This window comes from Podarcis filfolensis (genome assembly GCF_964270895.1).
Source record: "Podarcis filfolensis genome assembly, chromosome: 4".
NCBI classification, from domain to species: domain Eukaryota; kingdom Metazoa; phylum Chordata; class Lepidosauria; order Squamata; family Lacertidae; genus Podarcis; species Podarcis filfolensis.
The window spans coordinates 47,022,335-47,036,644 of NC_139607.1; the positions used below are offsets into that span (position 1 = coordinate 47,022,335).

Here is a 14,310-nt window from a genome sequence, read left to right on the forward strand (position 1 = left end):
CCCTGCCCCCACAAACCCTTCGGAGCGCTTTTGTCTGGTTTGAATGTGTCCTTGGCCGAAGATAATGCCTCTTCGCTTGCCTTGACGCACTTTATAGAGAAATAGAACACAAAAACCTTTTGACTCTTGCGCGGTTAGAATGTAGGCTACCGTAACATCCATGGAGCCACCGCCGCCTCTGGCCTCGCCCACCGCCGGCCCCGGAAGGCTCCTTCAGGTGGGACCCTCAGGCTGAAAAGGAGTGCCCCCCCGCACCGAAATAAAGAGACCCAAGTCCCGCTTGCATTTTGCGAGGCCTAGTCCCCAGGAAGTGCACGCAGAATCGGGGCTGTTCAGGACTACTTGTTAGCTCTAGGTATTAATCGCCTGCCTTGACATGCTAATAAAAGGCGACATATATAATGCATAGTGTAAATTAAAATGCACAAGCGTCTGAGAAAGTCACGCTTAGAGACACTGTCAAAAAGAAGTGGGGTTTGGGCATAACGAGGGCGGGTAGGCCGTGGCTGCTAAAGTTTGTTAGTGTTTATTGCGATTATTTCCCACCCCATCCCCAAAAAAATCAGTACGTTGAACTGGTGTGTCTGCTTTAACTGAGATTCCGGCTACACTAGAGAGTTGGACTAAAGACCGCAGTTTTATCTAATTCGTCCTGAAAATTAAATAAACCACCTCCCTGGCTGTTTCTCCGCCTCCGTGGAGCGATTCAGGGCTTGGCACTTTGCTTTTCCGAGTCCCCGCAAGTCTCCTTCTACCTTTGGGAATCTCCCCCTTATGTAACACTCTTTGGCTTTATACATAGAAGGGGGCGGAGGGGACGTAAGGCAGGAGACAACAGAAAATAACAGAACCGCACATATGTCACGATCCCCCCCCAAAAAAAAACTTGATTTAAAAGCTCTCCTCGGTGCCTCCCCCTCCCGCATGCTACTTTGGAGAGCACACCCCCTCCACCTCGTTTATATGCTGCTAGCACATGCCCAGCACCTCGACCAGAGTTGCTAGAAGCTGCCATAGCTGCAGCAGCTTCCGACCGTACCAGCCCGCGACGGAAAGCAAAACCTCCTCCCCGGGGTGGGGATCGCGCCGCGCCTCCTGCCGAGCGAGGCGAGCTCGCTGGCTGCGCGAGAATGTGACCTAAGGCAGCAGCAGCAGCAGGAGGCAGGCTCCGAGCGCCAAAGAGGCCACGCGGAATTTCCTCCCCGGAGGTGTCCGGCTGACAAATCCGTCAAGCTCGCCTGGGAGGAAAAGGGGGGAGCTGCACGGCGGGGTTTCGCTGCAAAACCTGCTCGGTGTCCGCTGCCGAGAGGAGCCTCCTCTCTCTCTCTCTCTCTCTCTCTCTCTCTCTCTCTCTCTCTCTCTCTCTCCCCCCCCCCCCCATCAAGCTGCTGCGCTCATGTTACAGAGCAGACTCGAAAGGAAAAGAAAAAAGCGGCCCCGGCGCTCGGCGTGTCTGGCTGAACACCCAGTTCTCCGGGCACCACTGGCAGCCGCCGCAACTCCACATCATTGGGTGGGAGGCAAATGCATTCACGCAGCGCCCTGCTTGGCTGTTGGATCCTCCTCTGCCCTCCCCGTTCTCGTTCTCTCTCTTTTCAAAAAGGGAACCGCTTGCATCGCCCTCGCAACGGCAACAGACTCTTGGCAGCCACTGGAGGCGGGCGCAGGAGCAAACTTTTGCTCGCACGCTCCTGCCTTCGCAAACTCACCAAACCTGGTGCCCGCGGCCAGGGGAAGCAGCCGCAGCGCTTTGCGCTTCGCCTCCCCGGGAAGGAGAGTCCGGAGAAACCATGCCGAGCGCGTTGGCGGCCTCTCTTTCCCGCCATTCAAGGTGGCGAAGGCGCCTTTCTTGCCAATCAGGGCACGAAAAAGGGTGCAAGGAGGAAAAATAACCAGAGAGTAAGCCCCAGCCGGGCTCCAGCGAGCCAGGAAGGAGAGCGAATGCCGCGAGCACACGAGTTCCCTGTTGGCGCCTTTCCTCTTTCCACCTCCTGCTCCTTTTGGCAGCCGGCCACTTTCCACTGCATAAACCACAGGCCCGCCGTCAGCTGCACGGCAGGCGGGTCGGAGCCGTAGAGCAAGCGGACGTGGATGGCGAATGTCAGGGGGGAATGGCGCTAACCCAGCGGGGCTTTCGCGTTAATCAGAGAAGGCCCTCCTCTGTAATCAAAACAAGACCATACATAGTTTGCCCATCTCTAGCTCCCTGCCCGTTTCAGGTCTCCCCTAAACAAGCTGCAGAGCATCTGATGGGGAGGCAGCCTTTTCTCCTATATTTCAATAATGACGCAACGTACACTTAGCCTATTCATGAGCCTGCACATGTACTCAAGCCTGAACTCGGGGGCAACTACACGCTTTCTGGCTCTACATTACTGGAAATGTATTTATTGCATTTATATATCTCTTCCAAGGAGGTCAAGGTGGCAAACGTTCCCCAATTTTAGCCGCACATCAATCGCGCGAGGTAAGATCAAAGGAAAGGGCAGAGCGAGTCAAGGTCACTCAGGGAGCATCTTGGTCTGCACTAAGCACTACACTGTCCCGGCTTCCGTTTAAGTCAAGCCACCTTTTCTTCCATTTACAATTTCGAATTGGCCCAGCCCTTCCTATCTTCTGTCTGAACCAAGCCCCCGCTGTGTTAAACGGGCCTCGCCCCACAGTATTACAACTGTAACCTTAAGATATTAGTGCAGTTTGCTATTATAAACAAGGCTGCAGTCTTGTGCACCCTTGCCTCGGAGTAAGCCCCCTTGAACACAGAAGAATTTATGAAGAAACATGCACTGGGTCGTGCAAAATACGGTGGCATAAATTTGAACACGCCGTTGCGCGAAGGTGGCGGGGAGCTACGTTGTACGAGAGAGCTTGAAGCACGTTTATTAAGCGAAGTAGGAAACAGCAAACTAAGTATCCACGGCGGGGAGGGAGGCGGCTGACCTTTAGCCGGGACGTGTGGCATTTTGTCTGGCCACAAAGCTAAGCACAATGCGCCTGCGACGTCTCCAACCCGATTTTCTCATGTGCGTATCGGAGGCGCGCAGAACGATGCCCAAGTTTGCCCAAGCAGCGCGCGGAAAAAGAGAAGAGAAGAACCGGTTGGGTGGCTATTTCAGGGGCTTTTAAACTTCCTCTTTCTTCTGTCTGCGCACGTTCCTCGGGAGGCTTCCTGCGCCGTCACGTGCGCCTTCGCGATTCGGACTTTCTTCTCATGTCATGTAAACAAAGCGCTGTGTAGGCATTACGGGGCGGCCGCGATCGACTGGGCACAGGCAACGGCATCCGGAATGGGGGATTCCGGCTTCGAGACTCAGATAAAACGAAACGGGACGGCAAGCAGAGAGAGAGAGAGAGAACGATCTTTCCCCATCTCCTGTTTTCCCTTGGCATTTGTAAGGAACAGGAGCTCCAAGCCTCGGGGAAAGGAGCCGTGTGCATTGCAAAAGTGAGGGGTGATATGTCGAGAGCAGGAGGACGAGGGGAAGCGAGGACTCCACAACCCCAGCCAACTGCTGTGTAGCCGCAGGAAAGGAAAGGACTTCCCTGCCTTTTGCCAGGGAGACCCTGCTGCGAAGGGAGAGAGTGGCTTCAGACAGCCTTTGCCTTCGTTTCCCTGAAAGATCGGGGTTCAAAGGGGGCGGTGCACAGACCGGCAGCGCATCCAAAAACCTCTGGCAGCAGCCCGTCGTTTCCTCCACCGCCGTGCGCAAGGCTTCGGACCGAAGCAGCCTCCTTTGCACATCAACCGCGAAGCAAAGCGCAGTGACTTCGACCCTTTACCGCCATTTGCCAGGAAAACTTGTGAATAAGTGATGTTCGGGGAGGGGCGGGGAGAGGAGGAGGAGGAGGAGGACGGAAGGCCGTCAATAAGGGAAAGGTAAAATGGCTGGCGAGCCTTCAAATAACCCTGCCCGCCGTCTCTGTCTCTCTCACACACACGTCGTCTCTTGCCAACGTTTTCTGCGCGGTGGAGAAATAGCGCCCCCGCTTCTCCTGGTACGAGACCCGGGGGAAGCTGTGGGGCCCGTTTGTTCCACCCAAATGAACTCGGAGGTGGGGGAGGTGGAGCGGCCACGCGGGGGGGGATATTGGGGGGTCGTCGCGCGCCTTAATAATCTGGTCCCTCGTGAAATAGCCCAGGCACACGGGGCGTTGCAGGAAGCAGAAACGAAGGCAACGAAACAGAATGAAGGGGAGAGACCTCGCGTCTTCCCACCCGCCGTTTGATCCGAGAAAGTCCCCGAATTGACTTGTGCCATTAAGGCCCTGTTCCCGCACTACGTACACGGCGAAAAGCACCTTCGCCTCGGGCGCCGATGTGGGGGTCTCAGCCCGTCCCGTGGGGTCCCCTTCCCCTCCTCCACCCTTACGAGAGGATTATCGGCTTGGCAGCACCGGGGCGAAGGGCGCTCGCCTGGCCTGTACGGAGCGCAGGCACCTCCTCGCGCTGCCGCCTCCTGCAACTCTCCTTCGCTCTTTCAGCCAGACCGAATGAGTCATCCCAGCCCGTTTCGTCTTTGAGATCCCCGACCGGCCGCGCCATTTTAGGCGCGCGCACAGACACGGGCTCGGTTTCCGCTGCTGCTGCTGCTTGGAGAGACAACAAGCAGGCGGTGACAGAGGCGGAGGAGGGGCGACGGCGGCGGGCCAGAGGAAAGGAGAAGGGCCTCCGTGGAGCCTACCCGCTTGGCACTCAATGGGTCTTTCAGGTACCTAAGCGGACGGACGCCGCCTCCCTGGGTATCAGCCAAGCGAGAGCGGGGGAAAACGCAGGCAAGGCCCTGTCGGCGCCTGCGGCCCATTAACCCCTCGCACGCCCCCCAGCCCGGACAGCAGGCAAGCTGGCTGGCTTGCAAAGACAAGGAGGAGGAGGTTCCTCCCAGCCCAGTTTTGGTCTCACAAGGGTGTGCTAAGAATCCAGGTTAGGGAGGGAGTAGGCTGAAATAAATTATTTTTTAAAAAAAACGTGTTTGTTAATAGGAAAGTTTAAGAAGAAGAACCAACACAAGTATTCAGCTATGTGCGTGACTAGTACACATAAACAAACTAGCCCAGACCCAAGGTCGGTTGCTGTGAAGACCAGGATGAAATGGTAAACCCGCTTGGTCCACACCCTCTTGCTTTTTAAGCCCCACGGTCTACAGCAGCGCGCGTGCACGGGGGAGGCGCACACCCACAGCCGAGTTTCTCCCCACCCCCTTCGTGATGAATGCGCTCCCCGCCCTCTCTCTTTCCCCTTGCCTGCCCCGCTTGGGTCGGCGCTGCCCCTTGTGGCTTTTTCGGCCCGGCGGCCGCGCTGCAAGAGCCCAAAGGAGGTCGGCGTCGGCCCCCGTATTCACCGGGGAAACGAGCAGATATTGATCACGGGCGAGTTGATTTTGCTTAATTGTGGCTGACAGTGCCTGTGGTTTCCTCATTTACGGAGCAACAGCATCGAGGGTCTGATTGATTGGGAGCGCAGCGCCTCCCACTCCCCGCTCTCCCTCCCGGCAGACACACACACACACACGGGGGGGGGGGAGCGAGCAGCCACCTTCGAGAGGAGCCTGTGTGAAGGCGAGTCCCTCGGGAGGGGAAGGAGCAGCTTCTCATTATTCAGCAAATGGCCGGCGCGCCGGCAGCTAGAGATGCAGCTTGGTTGGTTCGCTGTCGAGCGCTCGGGCGAGCTTAAGTAGCCTTAAATCCTCCCGCTCCCCCCGCAGGACCGTCTGCCTGCTTTTGCCTGCGTCGTCGGCCCCTTCGCCTCCACCGCCGCCGCCGCCGCCTCCTTCTCCTCCTCTTCGCCCGCCAGCAGATTGGTCCGCGAGTTAAGCGCTCGCGAATGGAGAGCTTTTAACAGGGCGGGGGGTTGCAATCCTCGTCGCCTAAGCGCTCGCTCAGTCGAAGTCCCCACGCCGAGGTGGCGAGCTCGTCCTCCGCAAACTTAACTCAGGAGCAACCTCGCTCTCCTGTCAATGAAATGACGCCATAGCAAAGCAGCTTAAGGCGCAATCCAGCGCTCACAAGCCCCGGTTGAAATTAATTGCTAAAGAACAGCAGCCGCTCCCTGCGCAGCTCTGTCAGCCGGGCTTGCGCAGGAGACTTTCCCGTTGGCTTGCGCCCTTAGCCATCTCTTCCTGCGAAGAAGAAGCGAAAATCCAAACTACCAGCACCATCACACTTCGTCTGTACAACTCCTACCAGTAAGGAGTTTTGGTGCCAGCGCTTTCTGGAAAATGTACATTAAACATGCCTTTTAAAATAAAGATGAGCGCAGCAGACATAAATGTCAGAAAAGGAGCTGTGTGGCAACCATCTGCAAGCTGCTTGATCCAGGATGACTTCACAATTGCCCTGCGACCTTTTTTATATCTACTCAGAAGTAAACCTCGTTGAGCTGAATGGGGCTTACTCACAGGTGAGCGCGCATAGGATTGCCGCCTTAAATGTGAAATCTGGGCCCAGTCCCCAAACCTGCCTATCAGTTGCAGGAGGCTTTCTTCCACGAATCATGTTCTCCAATCCAGATTTCCCTACATTAGCATTTCTAGCTAACTGTCCCATCCCAAGTGCTTTCCGCTCCTTTAACTTTTTTTAGTCCCCCTAAAGTGCATTCCTGCACCCCCGGGGTGGGTTCCATCGTAAAGCAAATGAGCACAGGATTGCAGGCGGTCCAAGGCTCACCGAGAGGAAGACACAGAATACACAGCGACACCTGCTTCCAGGTAAACATACATAGGATGGAGCCGAAAGACAATTTATGCGAAGACGACTAGGGCTTGGGCATCACTCATAGGAACAAAGGCTTATCATGAACCAGACCATGGGCCTATCTTGCTCATATTGTCTACACTGACCGGCAGCAGCTCTCCAGGGTTTCAGGAAGGCCTACCTGGAGACGCCAGGGATTGAAGCAGGGATTTTCTGCGTGCAAGGCAGATGCTCTGCCACTCAGCCACGGACTCCCCAAGTCCAAACAGGGCCGCTGGTGGGGATAGGAAGCGTTCCTCAATTCTAACTGTACATCGCCTAGCACCCTAAGGACAAACCCTCCAGTCTCCCAGAGGCATCTTCAGCAGAATCTATTCCGCCTTTACTAAAAGCATCCTACGTGTCCTCAAGCAGCAAGCAGCGATCTAGACGAATCCTCCGGTTTTAATACCCCAGCAATGCGCAGGGCAAGAACCGGCCGAGGGAGCACAGAGCAGGGCCTCGCGGACAAAGTTTCACGGCGCAGCTGGGATTCCTCCTCGGGCTGCGAAGCTGCGCGCCCCCTCGGCCTTCCTCGGAAGACTTAAGGACCCCGGCGCAGCCTGCCTTGCCATCTTGAAGGCGTCGGCTCCGAAACGGGAGGGAGGCGAGGGGGGCTGAGCGCGGAAGCAACTGCGCTGCAGATGGGCGGCTATGAATTTTTGCTGCTGCTTCGAGCCTTAATTACTGGCTCTTGATCCTTGGGACTACGACACGACACCGCCAAGGTTAAAATGCCCGGAACAGCTCTGAGCAGATGTGAGCGAGTTGGCAGACGCGCAAATGAGGTCTGCCTCCAAGCACGATAACAAGTGACTAATACATTGCATATCGCTGAAAGAAAATTATTTTCCTCTCATTTGCATTAGCTCTCTCTCTCCCCCCCTTAAGACCAAAATAAAAAGCCAACGACAGCACCACCACTCGCGCGCCCCGCTCAGAGGCAGCAGTCTAATCCTGGGGTGGGGGTGGGGGGAGAGAAAGATGCTGGGTGACTTTTAGAAATTTGTGGAAGCAGGAAAAGATTTGCCAGTGTTTTGTTTATCTTTCCGCCTTTGCTCCAAGGCAAAAGTAGTTTCGCAAGCAACATTCCTGCAGAAAATGGCAGACGTCACGTTAGAGCTCGATTTATTGCTCTGGCGCTTAATGAATGACTGCTGGGGGTATCTTCCACCCAGAGTGCCTCGTGCACAGAAACTGGAGAGTGACAGATATGCCGCATGAGAGTGACGAGGAATGAAATTCGATGTACAGTTGCCAGTTGCCCTGAAACAAGCCGGCATTGCCCAAAACAGAAATTCTATTCACAAACCAGAAGTGCTCGGATTGAAGACGATCGGCGCCACAATCCAAAACAAAACAGAATAATCCTTATTCCCAGGTTTTATATGACTTGCCTCCCCGCTGCATGCATGTTAATTCCGAAGCAAGTCCCACAATGCTGAATGGAGCTCATCCGCTTCCAAGGAGAGTTAGAGCTGTATCACTAATGGCTTTCCGTTGAAATCAAAATGACATATTTCCAAGCTGTTGGGGGGGGAGACCCATTTAAGACAGGCTGACCCCTCACTTTAGCGAGACTAATCATCTCGGTACTAAACCAGTTTATTAAACAGATCCCATTGAAATCAATTGAACTCCCCTTAATGTGAATCGTACTGGGATCACAGGTTCCTCAAAAAGCACTGAAGGATTTAACTGCCACGTGTAAATCTACTTTCCTGTATACTCGCAATCAATTTGAAAACAATAGGACATTTTCACACAATATGTTACAGGTTTTCTTTTCTTTTCCCCACATCTTTAATTCAAATATAAGACCTAAACAAGCTACAATGCCTGTTCATTTTAAACATGGCTCTTTTTCTCTCTTTGTCACACTTTAAGTGTTTTTGCAGCCATAGTGTATCAGTAGTGCAAGAGAATACTCAGAATTATATTTCATGTTGTGTGCATGTGCCCTTATAGGTCTTTCCCAGATGCACTCAAATGGTACAAGTGAGATGGAAAAAACATATTGAAAACTGCTTCAGCTTCACTTTATGATGTGTGGGAATTCAGACATACTTTTGTACTTCCAGATTAATGTGTGAAACAGGAAATTGCATGAGTGAGATGCACAGGAAACATATGGGGGGGCAGTTCATGCATTCCATGCAAGGAGAAATTGGGTGTATTCTTCACATATTACACCAAAGCATTAAAAGCCCACTTTGCCATCATGTCTCTAGCCATTCTGGGTCATTAGCAATAAGGCCCTGATGCACTTTCCAAGGTGGGAAAGCTGCATAAGCTACTAATTGGCTATATTGATATAGTTGATACACAAAGAAGTGCTCATTCCATTACCTACATAGGTAAAGGTAAAGGGACCCTTGACCGTTAGGTCCAATCACGGACGACTCTGGGGTTGCGGCAGTCATCTCGCTTTATTGGCTGAGGGAGCCGGCATACAGCTTCCTCCGGGTCATGTGGCCAGCATGACTAAACCGCTTCTGGCGAACCAGAGCAGCCCACGGAAATGCCGTTTACCTTCCCGCCGGAGCGGTACCTATTTATCTACTTGCACTTTGACTTGCTTTCAAACTGCTAGGTTGGCAAGGAAGCATCAAATTTCTGTAGCAGAATGATTCCCACCTAATCTGAAAAGTTTATGAAGCGGAGTGAAGCTACCTCACTCTGCTAGGGGGACAGGAAGGCTGTGGCAAAGCAGAGTGTTTCTTGCGCATGTGTGATCAAAGAGCCACTCTGGATAACAGGTTTCACTCCCGCTGAGCCAAAGCAAAGTCTAGGAACCATGTCAATGTGATGCAAGTAAAGCAATAGTCCAGGCTACAGTCCCTAACTACATTTACCTGTAAGTAAGCCCCATGAAATTCAATAGGATTTACTGCAGAGTAGACAAGGTTAGAATTGCACATTGCTAGATTTCATAGAACCGTAGAGTTGGAAGGGACCACGGGGATCATCTAGTCCAACCCCTTGCAAGACAGGAATCTTTTGCCCAACCTGGGACTTGAACCCACAACCCTGAGATTAAGATTCTCATGCTATATGACTGAGCTATCCCTCAGGGTTTTGTTCTGTTTACTGTTATGCAAATGTTGGTCACATTGAAATAAGCATTGTGTAACCACCATTTTTGAGGTCAGTATGCCTCAGTATATCAGTTTCTGCTATTAAACGTATGGCCTGCTTTCGTGCTTCCCATAGGTATCTGGTGGACCAGTCTGAGAAAAGGATGCTGCACCACATGGGACATGGGCCTGATTCAGCACTCATTTTCTTATTAAACCTGACTCTCAATCAAGAGAATCAGGAGCAGGATCACACAAGCAGGATGTTGTTTGCCCCTAACAAAATTGGTGTACATCAGTCATTGATATTACTGTTTATGCAAAAGCAGGGAGAAAACCTGCAAACAAAGCATCATGAGATAGATTCATTTTGCTGCAAAAGTAGTTTTGCTCCACGTTTTAACACTTAGACATTGTGAGAATAGCAGCCTAGTTTTCTCAGAATAGATTCAGTTTATTTCGGAACTTGATCGTACAATATTTAAAAACAATGGAAAGTTAACAGATTTGTTCAATAAATACAATGGAAATTTCCTCACATTACAAACTAATCTAACTCTGTTTTGAATTACCATGCAAATCAGAACACACAAAACAGACTGTGTGTAGCCCTGATCTTCTATTTCTCTCACTCACACATACATGCATGCAAAACCTTATCTTTCTTCTCCTAGGAAAGCCAGGCAGTTTTGACTCAGTCTACAGTAGAAAGCAGTTTTCTCCTGCTATGTGCAAAAGGTATGCCTATCTTGAACTCCTCTATCACTTTTTAAATACCAGTTTGATTATTTCAGAGTGATTAGAACACAGTAAATTTGTGGATTTCACTTGTAAGCTTAGGATCACAGTCCTAGACCTCACCCATCTTGGATGAGCTTTCCTTGGTATTTTTTATGTCCTGGTTTCAAACAAAGCCATACTCATTTAGCAAGGGGTGTGACTGCATACTGGAGCTGGTCTTGCGCGAGGTGAAATACTCTTTAATCCTGAAAGAATGTGAAAATGTACTTCCCACTTGCCTCCCACAATTTAATTCTCTCCTTAATAAACCCATTTGGAAAGATCAAATGTGAGATCTGCCTAAAATTGTGCAGTTTATACTTGGTTTTAGTCCCAAATTATGAAAAGGGTTTAATTTGAACCAGGAATTTCCCTTTCAGTGCCTGCATATATAAATTGCATTGACATTGCTAATTGTGCCTGACATTGCTAATTGTGCCTTGGTATCTGCTGCTAAAGGAGAAGGTCCCAGGCATGCCAACTCTTATTCCAGAAGGAGATACTGGAATAGGTTGGTTCCTACCCAGGGTGGGACAAAAACAGCTTCAGTGCTTAAATTCAGATAGGACTCTCCAGGGCAGAAACCTAGTTGCACTGACATCTGGAGCCAGAATCTGGTGAGAGTAATTTTTCTTTGCACCTGCAAGCTGGCTAGGAACTACAGTTAGCATACATAGAGTGCACCTGGAATGAAAAGTGAGGCTTTTGGATCAGAGAGTTTGGCTACTACAATTCCTGAGCATTGGCAGTCCTCAGACTATGCTCTGGAGGCATGTGAAAGCATTGGGGTATTAGTACACAAGTCACTACCTACAGTTCTGCCTTCAAACCATTTCCTCTAGAATTTTTAAGAACATTTCTATCCTGCCTTTCCATTATAGAGTGTCCAAGGTAGTCACTATATAACTTACGATCCACAGAATGTTAACACCTGGATTTCTTCCTAATGAACCAATATGGTTATCTATTATGCATGTATAAATGAACTTACTCTAAAATCTATGGCTTGAGTATTGCAGCAAAACTATCAAGAAATCAGTGATCATCCAGTCCTGCTAGTATGTCCCCCTCTGAATTCAGTTTGAGACACCTAGACTGAAATAGTCACAATTTGTGCGTTAGAAGGTGGAGCACAACTATTTCCACAACAGAATGAATCCTGCCTAAGTGCCAGACAAACAGAGCCTCCCCCAGAGATCTTAAGGCACAAGTTGGCAGGTGTTAGTGAAGGTGCTTTGGCAAGTACTTGTAATAAATCATACAAGTTTAACAAAAGCAGTTTCTTATTACTGAACTATTTAGACTGTCTTGAACAACTTTCCAGTATCCTTGAAGGACAGGGGCCTTCTCTGTGGTGGCTCCCAGATTATGGAACACTCCTTCCCTGTAAAGTTGCATATGTCTCCCATGTTGGCATCATTTTGCTGACAGTTAAAAATATACCCTTCGGGGCTGGGTGACAAGGGTTGGCAGTCTGTTATTCCTTGCCTGCTGTGTTGTGAACCTAAACTGTTTTGAGTATTTTTATATAGAAAATATATGGAGGGGGGCGCCGAGCAAAAAGCAGACACTTCCTTTACTATGTGTGTGCCACCATGGGCTCCTATTGGAAGGAGGACAGGGTAAAAAAATATAACAGATGGGGGAGAGAGAGAGAGAAAATATTGTGGGATGCATTATTACTAGAGCAGTCAAGTACAACATTTTCTTGTTGCCTAGAATGGACACACAGTGGAATGTGACTCCAGACAGGGAGGACTTCCTGTCATACCTTCTCTGGAGCTTCTTCCCCCTCTGTGTGACCCTAGCTGACCACATAAAAGGGCAAGCCATGCAACCATCTCTCTCTTGCTCTCTTGGACCCTCGCTGTCCTGGCTCTTATCCAGCACACAGCTCAACCTTCACATAGGATGGAGCCCAAAAGCAGAAAGTCTGAAATGTAACTCAGACTTCTTTTCACTGTAGCCACAAGATAAAACCTGCCTTCAGATTACTGCTGTGAACTGAATGTGAGTAAAACTTTATTCTTACTTTTAAAGAAGACTGTGTTGCGTTATTCTTATTTTAAGAGGGAAATAAAGGGGAAACTTACCAGGAACAATCCAAACTGGACAAGCCAAGCTGGATTGCTTAATTAAAGGATTATAACGAATCATCAACCTGCTTCCAATAAGTTGCAAAGGGAATGTGCTCTGCTGTTTACTCGCTAGCGTGAGTGAGGAGGGATAATATTCAAACAATATATCCTCTCCTACCTTCCTTAACATTCCCACAAATATGAAAGAGTATGTGCCATTTTTAAACGTAGTGAAACAAACAGGGATCAACTGTATCCTCAGGACAATTATCCTGGAGAATAGCCCAATGGGCTTCAAGGAGAGAATCCTGAAGTAAGCCATTTGTAGACTGGAAATTGTATGTACAAAAGTAACTGAAACTGTGGTCCTGAAAACACCTGCAAGATTGTACATCTTCAGATTTTTTCTTAGATGCAAGTGGAATGTGTCCTTTGGTAGGCCCCCTCTTCTGTCAGTGGGCCCATGTGGATTTATCTGGCTGTGGTGGGCAAGGCACCAAGGAGAAGCCCTGTGTCTAGCCTCTGTCTTAATTTTCCACAATTGCCTGTAACAATGCTAGGTAGGAATTATTATCAAATAATAATAATAATAGTAATAATAATAATAATAATAATAATAATAATAATAATAATATAATGCTCCCTGGCACTGCTTTGAATGCAAGGCCAGGGGGGGGGCAAGGGGCAGGCATCAGCAGTGGGCCCTGCAAGGTACTTGGATCCTAGCAACTCCCAAGGATGTGGTTGGGGAAGGGCCATAGTTTAGTGATGAGATGTATGCTTTGCATACCCAGGTATGTCCAGGTAGGACTGGGAGATCCCTGACTGAAAGAGAGCAGCTGCAAATCTCTCTAGCCAGTGCAGACCTAGATTTCCCCAATAGCCATATTCAGTATAAGGTAGCTTCCTATGTGCTTCTGCCATCCACACCAGGAAAAGACTGCAATCCTTACTTCCTAAAGAACAGTGTTCCTCCCTGGCTTCAGGTTGGTGTTCCAGGACACTGTGTACTCCATGCAGGATTATCTAGCCCAGGGGTTCCCAGAGTGTGGTCTGCAGGTTTCATTCAGGTGAGCTGCAGCATGCCCACATTAAATATTCATAATGATTTTTACTGATATTTTTATTGCTTCTTTTATTTCTTATGTTGTAATTTATTGTATTACAATCTGAGTTCTATGGAATGTGAGTTGTAATATAATAAAATACAGTATAAGAAATAAAAGAAGCAATTAAAAGGCAATTAAACATCATACAGCTTCTAGCACGGCACAATACAACGGCTACAAAAGGTAGAATATCATTAAATGGTCTGTAAAGACCGTCAACAAGAGGTCCATGGTCCAGGTGGGATTTGGGAACCAAATATCTAGTCTGGCCTAAGAGCAGGCCAGTTGTTTGTTTTTAGGTGAATAAACCTTTCAAAAGAGTGAATTCACAGGTGCATGTTCTCAACTCCAGTACATGACCTCAGTATCAAGTGTTGACAGCCATCACAATTAGAATCATAGAATTTTAGAATTGGAAGGTACCCCAAAGGTCCTGTAGTCCAACCCCTGCAATGTAGGAAGAGGACGCACAGCCCTTCCTTGGGGTTCCACGATGGATGCTTTTCAAAGGCGCGGGTTCACACATCTCAGCTGAGG

At 49.7% G+C, this 14,310-nt stretch overlaps 1 protein-coding gene across 22 annotated transcripts in view; it reads right to left on the reverse strand.

Moving 5' to 3' along the window:
• Positions 1-14,310, reverse strand: part of BCOR (BCL6 corepressor) — an 85,494-nt gene that overhangs the window by 49,714 nt on the left and 21,470 nt on the right. For 2 of the 22 annotated variants that reach the window (XM_083612491.1, XM_083612500.1), the window contains exon 1: positions 4,286-4,483. The exons of 12 other annotated variants lie outside the window; for them this stretch is intronic. The gene's annotated coding sequence lies outside the window, so the exon portion shown is untranslated. Of the gene's footprint in view, positions 1-1,714; positions 1,952-4,285; positions 4,576-6,871; positions 7,426-14,310 lie in introns of those variants that run through there. 8 more of the 22 variants (XM_083612501.1, XM_083612483.1, XM_083612479.1 and 5 more) reach the window with 8 other exon arrangements.